This window comes from Pongo abelii, chromosome 1, assembly GCF_028885655.2.
Source record: "Pongo abelii isolate AG06213 chromosome 1, NHGRI_mPonAbe1-v2.0_pri, whole genome shotgun sequence".
Classification (NCBI taxonomy): Eukaryota; Metazoa; Chordata; class Mammalia; order Primates; family Hominidae; genus Pongo; species Pongo abelii.
The window spans coordinates 208,387,504-208,397,983 of NC_071985.2; positions in this window are offsets into that span (position 1 = coordinate 208,387,504).

The following is a 10,480-nucleotide window of genomic DNA, read 5'->3' on the forward strand; positions in this document are numbered from 1 at the left end:
TCGAAGCCAGCCCTATCGGCTGCCAAAGCCCCATTGCTCATCCACCAAGGCACACTTCCTCTCAGCCCTGCCTGCTCATTAAGGCTCTTCTCAGAGGCCCCAGGTGCCCGCATACCCTCTCCCAGTGCCCCTGCCATCTGTCCTGACTCCCTGGCTGTCAGAGCTTGGATACCACGTGGTATTTGGCCTTCTCCCGTAGATGCTTCTCCCCTACAGACCTGACCCAGATTGGCAGGCCTTTGCCAGCCTGGCCATGCCCAGCTTGGGCGAATGTCGACTCGTGTCATCCTGTGAGCATGCCGTCCCTGGGCACTATGGTGGATGCCTCTGTAGCACAAAGAGATTGGGCCAGGGTCCTAGAGGGCTCGGACTGGAGCGGGGGCCCTCACATTCCTGCTGCCTGCCAGCACTGTCTCCAAATGCCTGTCAGGTTGTAAAGGCGAAGAGTTGTGCATAACAGCTGCAGAAATCAAGCTGGTTCAGAAGAGCTCAGCCTGCAGATAGAAGAAAATGACTTCAGCAAGAAACAAGCTGCAAATAACTCATAATGACTAGAGTGGGGCCCTGCCGGCTTTGCTCTGGGTTTGGTGAAATGTCTTAAGATATTTTTCCAAAGCCCTGGATTTGGCCAAATTGGAAATGTCCTTCAGCAAATGCTTTCTTTGCCTTAATTTTTAAAGTCAAGACTATTTGGAAGGCAATCTCCTTTGCTGTTTCAGATTCGTTTACTCTTGACACATCACAAGGAGCCGGCTGGGCGAGAGCTGTTTATAGGAGCAGATTCTAGGAATCAGAGGCTAAAGCAAGAAAGGTTTGGTCCATCCCATTAAGCACACCTCTCTCCATCCTCCACGTGGGGAGAAAGCCCTGGAAACAAGGGACTGAGGCTTGGGATCCCTGGTGGATGTCAGGGAGTACCTCCTCCATCACCCCTGGCCACCTTAGAGACGTCTCCCAAAGCCTCCTCACTTTTCTCTTCTCTTGGATTCTAGAAATGCTGTCGAACTCAAAGCCACAGACCCCAGAGACCTACAAGGCAGTGTAGGTCTCACGAGCCTTGGTCTCACGTTGCTCAGGGGGGTCTTCCCTTCCTCTCGGCTCCTCCCAGCTTCTCCTTCTGCACGGCCCCTTGGGAGGGCCTTGTGAATGGCTTCTGTGGCACTGACCCAGGACCCCAAGCTCTGTCCAGAGCCTCAGGTCTTTCAGCTCTACCCTGGACACAGAAATAGAATCCTGAAGACTTTTTGTTCCTGATTTCTAGGCTGTCTCCCTGGACCCTGCCTCACCCTCTGCGGGGCTCTGAGTCCCTGGTGGAGGCGCACAGTGTGTGGCTGGCTACACTGCTCACTGCAATGGCTATAGGAGGTGAACACGGGATCAACACTGCCGGGTTTGCTCCTTCGCAGTAACGCACGGCTCCGAGAACACACTCAGCCTCTGTATTTTGGCTTCATGTTGGAAAAATCTGCAACAATGCCTTCTGAGTCATTTCCACTGGGGTTCTGGTGACAAACCACTCCGGTTGTGTCTGGTGGCTTACAGGGTCCCCAGAGCCCTTTGATGGAATTATAGCTGCTCCTCTGGGCCGTTGCTGTCTCTCTGCCTCTGTCTCGCTCAACCTCTGTTTCTCTTTCTCTCTGTCAATACGGAAGGAGCTGGAACCAAACTGGAATGTGTGCTTGGGCAGCCTCAGTCCCGAGTGCCCACGAGCTGGTGTGTCTTGGCAACAGTGGCCCAGCAGCGCCCTGGCAGAGCCAAGCAGATGAATGGGTAATTAAACCAAGTGTTTCCCTACTGATGCTTATTTCCCTGGTTCCAAATTTATTACTTAATTAAAGGGTATTCACAGCCTGCCAAGAGATGCTAGATCTTTCTTTCCTGTGCCAACAAATAGTTCCTCTTATACCCCTCTTTTGCCCTCAATTCTGCCTCTCTCTTTTTGTCTATCTGTGTCTCTGTTTCTCTCTTCCTCTCTCACATACCCACATCCACACCCACGCCCACAGTCTTAGATCAAATAAGAGTACTAGTTGTTAGTAATTTCCTTGGTTAAGACTCTGATAGTTTTTGTCCCAGGACAAGGCAAGAGAGTTAGTCCCAGCTCTTTTCTCCAATGGCTATTTAGTCCTGTGGGCTTGAGGTTTGGGTCCAGGGAGAGAGGAGTCAAGGGAGTGGTGGCTGAGGCCATGCTAAGGCTGGCAGGACCGTTGGGGACATTAGCGCCCCTGACTTCCCCATCGTTGCTTCCAGGTGGGCACTGCCCCCAGGCAGCTTTCTCTCCTCTGCCCGCTCAGCTGCTGCTCCCCGCAGACTTCCCCATTCCTTCTGTTTTGCCCCATGTGAGATGAGCCTGTGTGGAACACAGCAGACTATTGTTCCAAAGACAATAAAAAAAATTGGGAAATGCAGTGGCTGTCACTCCCCAGTGTCCTCAAGTTAGAATTCAACGTGTGTGTTCAGAGAGCCGTGGTGAGATTGTGCCTGCCAAGGTAGAACAAACAAAAAGGAGTAAGAGAGAAAAAAGACAAGAGCTGGGATTAAACACCCCAAAAAGAAGATGAAATAGGCAGCTCCTCCCTTAACCTCTCGTGACAGATTTAAAGCTTCATTAGTGGCCCACAAGGGGTTCTCAAGCAGCTACTGCCTCATCATCATGGCCATTAACCCGCGTGCAAATGACCCGCCGAGAGCCCTCGACCTGTCATGGCGCTGTCACCAGCGTGGTTTATGGCTTCTGAGCACCAGGTCCCTGATGGGCAACATGATCCTTTGCTTCCCTCATCAGAGCAAATCTGGACTTTAGAGCTCGTAAATTCAGCAGGGTGTCCCAGGGGCTGGCTGATATCTTGGAGGTGCCGGGTGAGGATTTATGGGTCCAGCCATAGTTTTGGGGGAGCCACAGGTTACCAGCGCAGGCATTAAAAGATACGGAGTTGCCCAACACAGCAAATGATGGCCACACGGGTGGCTCAAAGACAGCAAGGCTTAGTCAGCACGAGAGAGGGCGTGTGGTCCCTTAATGGGACTGCTGGCCGCTGCTGTTCACCCAGGCGTTGGGCTAGGAGCGCTCTATGCACTGTTTTCCTGCCCTCAACATTCAGGCAGGGGGCTGAGCCGGGATCCTGCCCAGTGGGGTGGAGCGAGTCCTCACTGCCCCAGAGCTCTTCCCAGCTATTCCATTCCCAGGCTGCCTCCACCTCCCACCCCTCCAACCCACCCTGGCCCGGAGTGGCTTTGCACACTTAGAACAACCTCTGGCTTGGTTGTATTAGCAGAGACATGGATCCTTAGGGTTCCTAAATGGCAGGTCTCAGGGTCAGGGCAGGGACACCGCCTCTCCACCCAGATTCCACCTGCTCAGTGCCCTGGCTCGTCCCCACCACCAGCCCTCCAAATCCCTGTCCCTGCTGGTATTCATTCATCCTCTGGAGCCAGGCTGCCCGGTTCAGCTTCCTGCTCTGTCACTCACTGCTGTGTGCTCTTGGACACATCACTTAACGACCCTGGGCCTCATTCTCTCATCTGTTAAGAGGCAGGTTTTTACAGAAGTGCCTACGTGGTTGTAGGGTTGTTGTAGGATTGCATGCGATAACCCATGTAAGTGCCTGGCCCGTAGCAAATGGTTGATAAATGTGAACTTTTTATTTATGTTATTATCATCATTGTGCCAGCTCCTCAGACACTACCTGCCAGTCCTTTCGGTGAGACGGCCTGCCTGGTGTCACACTTAATGTGTGTGTCTAGCTCTTTTTTTTTTTTTTTTTTTTTTTTGAGATGGAGTCTCACTCTGTTGCCTAGGCTTGAGTGCAGTGACGTGATCTCGGCTCACTGCAACGTCCACCTCCGGGTTCAAGCAATTCTCCTGCCTCAGCCTCCCGAGTAAGCTGGGATTACAGGCACCCCCCACTATGCCTAGTTAATTTTTGTAATATCTATAGAGATGGGGCTTTGTCAGGTTGGCCAGGTTGGTCTCGAACTCCTGGCCTCAAGTGATCCACCCGCCTTGGCCTCCCAAAATGCTGGGATTGCAGGCATGAGCCACCATGCCCAGCCATGTAGCTCATTTCTGGGAGCCCTTAAAGACCTCTGTGTTCCTTAGGCATTGCATGTAGGAGCAGCACAGACAAGGCTTCAGTGTCAAATTGACCTGGGTGTTGGTCCTCACACCCCCAGGTCCCCAGGTTCCCTGAGTCTTGTAGCCTGGGAGGGGCAGGCTGGGTTTCTTGGGGACTTGAGGCCGCATAGGAAAGGTTTTTCCTGATACTCTTTCCTGGTTGTTTGCAGGTGGGAGGGCTGTGGCCTGGTGGTTTGAAAGGTGTCTCTCCAGCTTGTCCTTCTGGGGCACTTGGACATCTTCCCTGAGGCCTGTCCTCTGGGCTGTCACGCTACCTGCTCCACTCCTCCGTGACATTACCATCTGCTTAGAACCTGTGTGCACCTGCCCCTCTCCTGCCTCCACTGTCCCTAGGGAGGAGGGTGGCCACATGGGCACCACAGGTGTGCCAAGCTCTCTGGTTGGGGGTGGCTGGGGTGTGCCTTTGCTTCCGGCCCACTGCTTGCATGCATTGTTTATGTAGACAAAAGAGAATGGATTTTTGGTTTCAAGGTGTGATCCTGCCCGGCACATCCATCAGGCTCCGCTGCCCCCTCTTTCTTTTTCTCCCCTTCTCATTTCCGCCCTGGGCTGTGGAGGGGAAATAGCAATTGTGAAAGGGCCACTTGTCAAGATAAAAATCACACTGCTCAACAATGCTGCTGCCCTGCCTGCTGACAGCCTCAGGGATGTGCCAGAGGGGCAGTGCCAAGGGTCACCACCCAGGGTGGAGGGTGGAGCTGCCCTGCCTGGCTCTAAAGCCCAGCCCTGCCTCCTATTGGCTGTACTACCTAATCGTGCTGTGCCTCAGTTTCCTCATCTGTCAAATGGGGGATAATAACAATTCCTACACTACAGGGCTGTAATGGAGGATTCAGTGAGTTCTGTCACAGAAAGCATCTAGGACCATGCCTGGCGTGGAGGAAGCCAGTACTGCATATCTGTTGTTTTATTAGGAATCAGGACAGGGGCAGGGTGGATGGGCCCCATTTTTGTGGTAAAGTCCAGTGTCCACTGGGAGCTTGGGTGGGACCATTCGCCATCTGGGATGGAAATTTCTTCTGAATCACCCAGGGAACTTCAAAAAATTCATCCCACAAATATTAATTGAGTGTCTACTCTCTCATCCATAGCATGGTGTTGAGCAGCTCAGGCACTGGGCTGGGCTGGCCCGCGCACAGCTCCGGGCTCTACCACCTGCAGGCTGATTACTGACAACTGACCCCACCTCGCTGAGTCTCAGTTTCCTTATCTGCAAAATAGGAGTGTTCCCAGTCCCTATTCTGGGGGGTGCTGCCAGGATGGGATGGGAGCGGGTGTTGCCAGGATGGGATGGGAGCGGGTGCTGCCAGGATGGGATGGGAGCGGGTGCTGCCAGGATGGGACGGGAGCGGGTGCTGCCAGGATGGGACGGGAGCAGGTGCTGCCAGGATGGGACGGGAGCGGGTGCTGCCAGGATGGGACGGGAGCGGGTGTTGCCAGGATGGGACGGGAGGCGGTGCTGCCAGGATGGGACGGGAACGGGTGCTGCCAGGATGGGATGGGAGGCGGTGCTGCCAGGATGGGATGGGAGCGGGTGTTGCCAGGATGGGATGGGAGCGGGTGCTGCCAGGATGGGACGGGAGCGGGTGCTGCCAGGATGGGACGGGAGGCGGTGCTGCCAGGATGGGACGGGAGGCGGTGCTGCCAGGATGGGACGGGAGGCGGTGCTGCCAGGATGGGACGGGAGGCGGTGCTGCCAGGATGGGATGGGAGCGGGTGCTGCCAGGATGGGACGGGAGGCGGTGCTGCCGGGATGGGATGGGAGCGGGTGCTGCCAGGATGGGATGGGAGCGGGTGTTGCCAGGATGGGATGGGAGCGGGTGTTGCCAGGATGGGACGGGAGCGGGTGCTGCCAGGATGGGATGGGAGGATGCAGCTGAGCTCTGAGGCTTGGTTCTTCTCTCGGCTCCTCGGCCGGGTGCAGAGGCTGCAGCAGCACCTGCTCTGGAGCTGAGTGAGGACAAGTAGCTGGCAGGGTACCAGGTCACAGCCCAGCCTCGGTGTCTCCTTCTGTGGAATAGAAGTTTTGGTGGTGCTGTTTCTCTAGAGGCCTGAGTAGGCATGACCTTACACCATCTCATGACACTGGCATTTGTGTAGAGCTGACGTGGCATTTGCCAAGTGGCCTTGGCGTTTCCCCCTATGCAAGAAGGAGCCAGCCTGTGGCTCCTGAGTTTCTCACTGACTGCAGCAGCTTGAGCTGTCACGCGGCTGCCGCAGCCCCGGGGAAAGGCATCTGTGGACACGCAGGGACAGGACCCTGGCTGACGGTACAGCTCCATTCCCTGTTGACGTCCCTTTGTTCCCCGGCCAGACCTGATGCAGGCAGTGACTGAAATGTCAAATCAGGGTTCAGTGTTACCCCAGCAGGGCTGAGTCTGAGCCACAGGAAAGCCAGTTCCCTGAGCCAGATTAGTCCCGGGTGGGGGGACTTTGGGGCGTGGCTGGCGTAGCTGTGAGGATGTGCCCGGGACGTCTTGGTGGAAAGATTTTGGAGTAGAGTGTGTGTGTGTGCATGTGAATGTGAGTGTGGAGAGTGTATACATGATTGTGGGTGTGAGGATGTGGGTGGGAGTGTGTGTGAGCATGGGTGTGTGTGCTGTGGGTGAGTGTGTGTCAGTGTGAGTGTGGAGAGTGTGTACATGATTGTGGGTGTGAGGGTGTGGGTGGGAGTGTGTGTGAGCATGGAGGTGTGTGCCGTGGGTGTCAGTGTGTGTCAGTATGAGTGTGGAGAGTGTGTGAATATATGAATGAGAATGTTATGAGAGTGGGTGAATGAATATGGCTGTGTGTTAGCACAAGAGTGTGCATATGGGTGAGAATGTGTGATATATGAGTGTAAGAATGTGTCAGTGCGTGTGACTAAATGACAGCGTTGGCCTGATGCTGTGGCTCACACCTGTGATCCCAGCACTTTGGAAGGCCGAGGCGGGTGTATCACTTGAGGTTAGGAGTTCGACACCAGCCTGGCCAACATGCTGAAACCCCATCTCTACTAAAAAATACAAAAATTACCTGGGCATGGTGGTGGGCGCCTGTAATCCCAGCTACTCGGGAGGCTGAGGCAGGAGAATCACTTGAACCTGGGAAACAGAGGTTGCAGTGAGCCGAGATCACGTCACTGCACACCAGCTTGGGCGACAGAGTGAGACTCCATCTCAAAAAAAAAAAAAAAAAAAAAAAAAAAAGATTTCCCAAAGATCATTAAAAAAAAAAAGAAAAAAAGTAAATGAGTGTGAGAATGTGAGACTGTGTGTCAGTGTGAGTGTGTCAGTGAGTGTGTGAGCCTGAGCGTGTGTGTTCTGAGCGTGTATGAGCATGTCAGTGTGAGTGTGTGACTATATGCGTGAGGATGTGTTATGAGAGTGTGTGGATGAGAGTGGGTATGTGTCTGTGAGTGTGAGAGTGAATATGAGTGAGAATGTGTGTGTGAGGAGCAGTGTGTGTGCACACGTCTGAGGGTGTCTGGGGGGTTGGTATGAGAGGGAGAGAGAGGAATTCTGTTGGATCCCCCAGCTGGGGCGGAAGGAAAGCTCCTCTGTGGACTTTATCCCCGACTCCCGAGAGCCCCGGAGCTGTCCTCATGCCCAGCCCCCGGCCCCGCTGCCTGGGTCCTGGCAGCAGCACCTCCTTCAGTCTCCTCCTCCCTCCCTTGCCCCCAGCTCTGGGCATACAGGTTTTTAGGCCAAGCTCTTAGGACCACCCTTACGATACCCTCCTTCCAGGGTGAAGCCCTACTTCTGCTCCCCCTGCCAGGGATAGTGGGGCTCCTCTGGGCCAACCTGTCAACTGGACCCTCAGGGCGCAACCTGGGGAGCAAGGGTTCTGTCCTCAGTGGGTCAGTGGAGCCACCAGAGCCTTTTTGCAAATGGGCCAGTGGTGGTGGATGGGAGTAATTTTCTCTGGAATTCTTGGGAGGGAGGTGAGGCTGAGCCATCCCGAAGTAGACACTGAAGAGGCAGGGGTCCTCCATGAGACCATCCCACTGGGGTGGCGCCAGGACCCTAGTGGACTTTTGAGGAGAGTCCCAGCCCAAAGGGGACAGCCGAGTCTCTGGCTTTGGGCTTTCACGGATTTGTAAAAATCCACCTTTCTCAATCTCAGGACAACTTGAGGTGACAGCCTGTTTATTTTGCCAGTTGAGGCATCATGTCATAAAAGAAAGGACCTTAAAAAAAAAAAAGCAAGCAACATATGCCAGGTTAAAAAGCAGTATTTTCCAACAAAGAAAAGTTGATAACTTTACTAGAACATTTTATGCCTTCAGCCAGTGAAAATGTCCTCAAGGCGGAGAGCAGGGAGGCATCTTTCCAGGACCTAGGGGTTGGGAGCCACGGTGGGGTGAGCCCGGCAATGGGCAGGGACCACCAGCCCTGCACCTTCCACACTGGGGTGGTGGAACCCTGTGTGGAGCAGTGAGTCCTGCTCTGGGGCAGTGAGAAAGGGAGAGAAACTAGGTGGGTGCGGTACCTGACCCTGCTTCAGGAGGAGGGGATGTTGGGCTGAAGTCTGCTTCCCCTGCATATAAGTCCTGAGGCCACCACTTAATTCCTTGCTGTGTGACTTTGAGAAGTTACTCAACCTCTGTGGGCCTTCATTTTTTCATTTGCATAATGATAGTAGCCATCTTCCATGGTTGTTGAAATCATTCAGTGTTTTAACACAGAGCCTCAAGAACAGCCCCTGGCACACAGAATTCGATCTCTCTGTGTTATTATTATATTATTAAGAGGGCTGCTTCCACTTTTTGGAGGGATCTCATATACAGAAGGAATCACACTTTGTGTGGCTTTGAAGGGCAGAGCAAGGCCCCTGCAAACATTGACTGTGAGCCAGGCCCTGCACCAGACATTTCATTTTTTTTTTTTTTTTTTTGAGACAGAGTCTTGCTGTGTCACCCAGGCTGGAGTGGAGTGGTGCCATCTCGGCTCACTGCAACCTCCACCTCCTGGGTTCAAGTGATTCTCCTGCCTCAGCCTCCCGAATAGCTGGAACTATAGGCGCCACCAAGCCCGGCTAATTTTTTGTCTCTTTAGTAGAGACGGGGATTCACCATGTTGGCCAGGCTGGTCTCGAACTCCTGATCTCAGGTGATTGGCCTGCCTTGGCCTCCCGAAGTGCTAGGATTGCAGGTGTGAGCCACCGTGCCTATCCTGTACCAGATATTTCAAACATTACTTTGCAGCAAGGTCTATCAGCCTCCTTCCACAAGGGAAGAAACAGACTCAGAAGGTGAGCAATTTCCCAGGGTTGCATAGCTAGGAGGAGGTGGAGCTGAGAGAAGGCCCGGGGTGGGTCTGACTCTACAGCCCCCAGTGGCATTCTGTAACAGCTGGACGAGACTTTGAATTTCCCCATATGGAGGATCACCACTGTCCAGTCAGTGCTAACACAGTGCTTGGCGCAAGAGGGCACTCGAGAAGTGCGCTCAGAGAATGAATGATGGGAAGCAGTGAGGTCTCCGGCAGTGGAAGTTTTCAAGCAAAGAGCTACCATAGACGGCACGCATGCATTAGGGACTCACTGGGCTGTCATTGGAAGGCCCTGCCTGCCCTGGATCCTGTGAGTCTGTATCCAGACACACAGAGAAACTTCCCGTGGCTGAGGGCATTTCTGAAGCATGTGTTCAGCTGGGAGCCCCTGACTTAATCCTCAGAGGTTGCTGGTCTGTTGCTCCCTGAGGGCCCACGGAGCAACCAACTAGCTCCTTGTTACTGCACAGCCTTAGTACCACGTACAGCACCATCTCCATCTGTGTCTGACAGGTGGCTTCTGTCACCTCCCTTGCCACCCAGCTGGGATCGCCACATCCAACCATGGGAACTTGGGACACGTGGGAACTTTGGATTTGGCCACAGTGTCTAAGTTGGTGTGCTCAACTTCGTTCAATCTTCAGGCATTTCATGAGCCAGCAGCATTAAAAATCAAATTATAGGCCAGGTGTGGTGGCTCACACCTGTCATCCCAGCACTTTGGGAGGCTGAAGTGGGCAGATGGCTTGAGCCCAGGAGTTTGGGACTAGCTTGGGCAACATGGCAAAACCCTGTCTCTACAAAAAAATACAAAAATTAGCCAGTCGTGGTGGCACATGCCTGGGGTCCCAGCTACTCAGGAGGCTAAGGTGGGAGGATCGCTTGAACCCAGGAGGTTGAGGATACAGTGAGCTGTGACAGCAACACTGTGCTCCAGCCTGGGTGACAGAGTGAGACCCTGTCTAAAACAAAACAAAACAAAACAAAATCAAATTATATAAGCTTACAATTGGATTATATTTAAAAAGACAATAAGTATTCAAAACTCCCCACTGCCTAATGATTTTTCTTCATTTTGCTATTATTATACTCT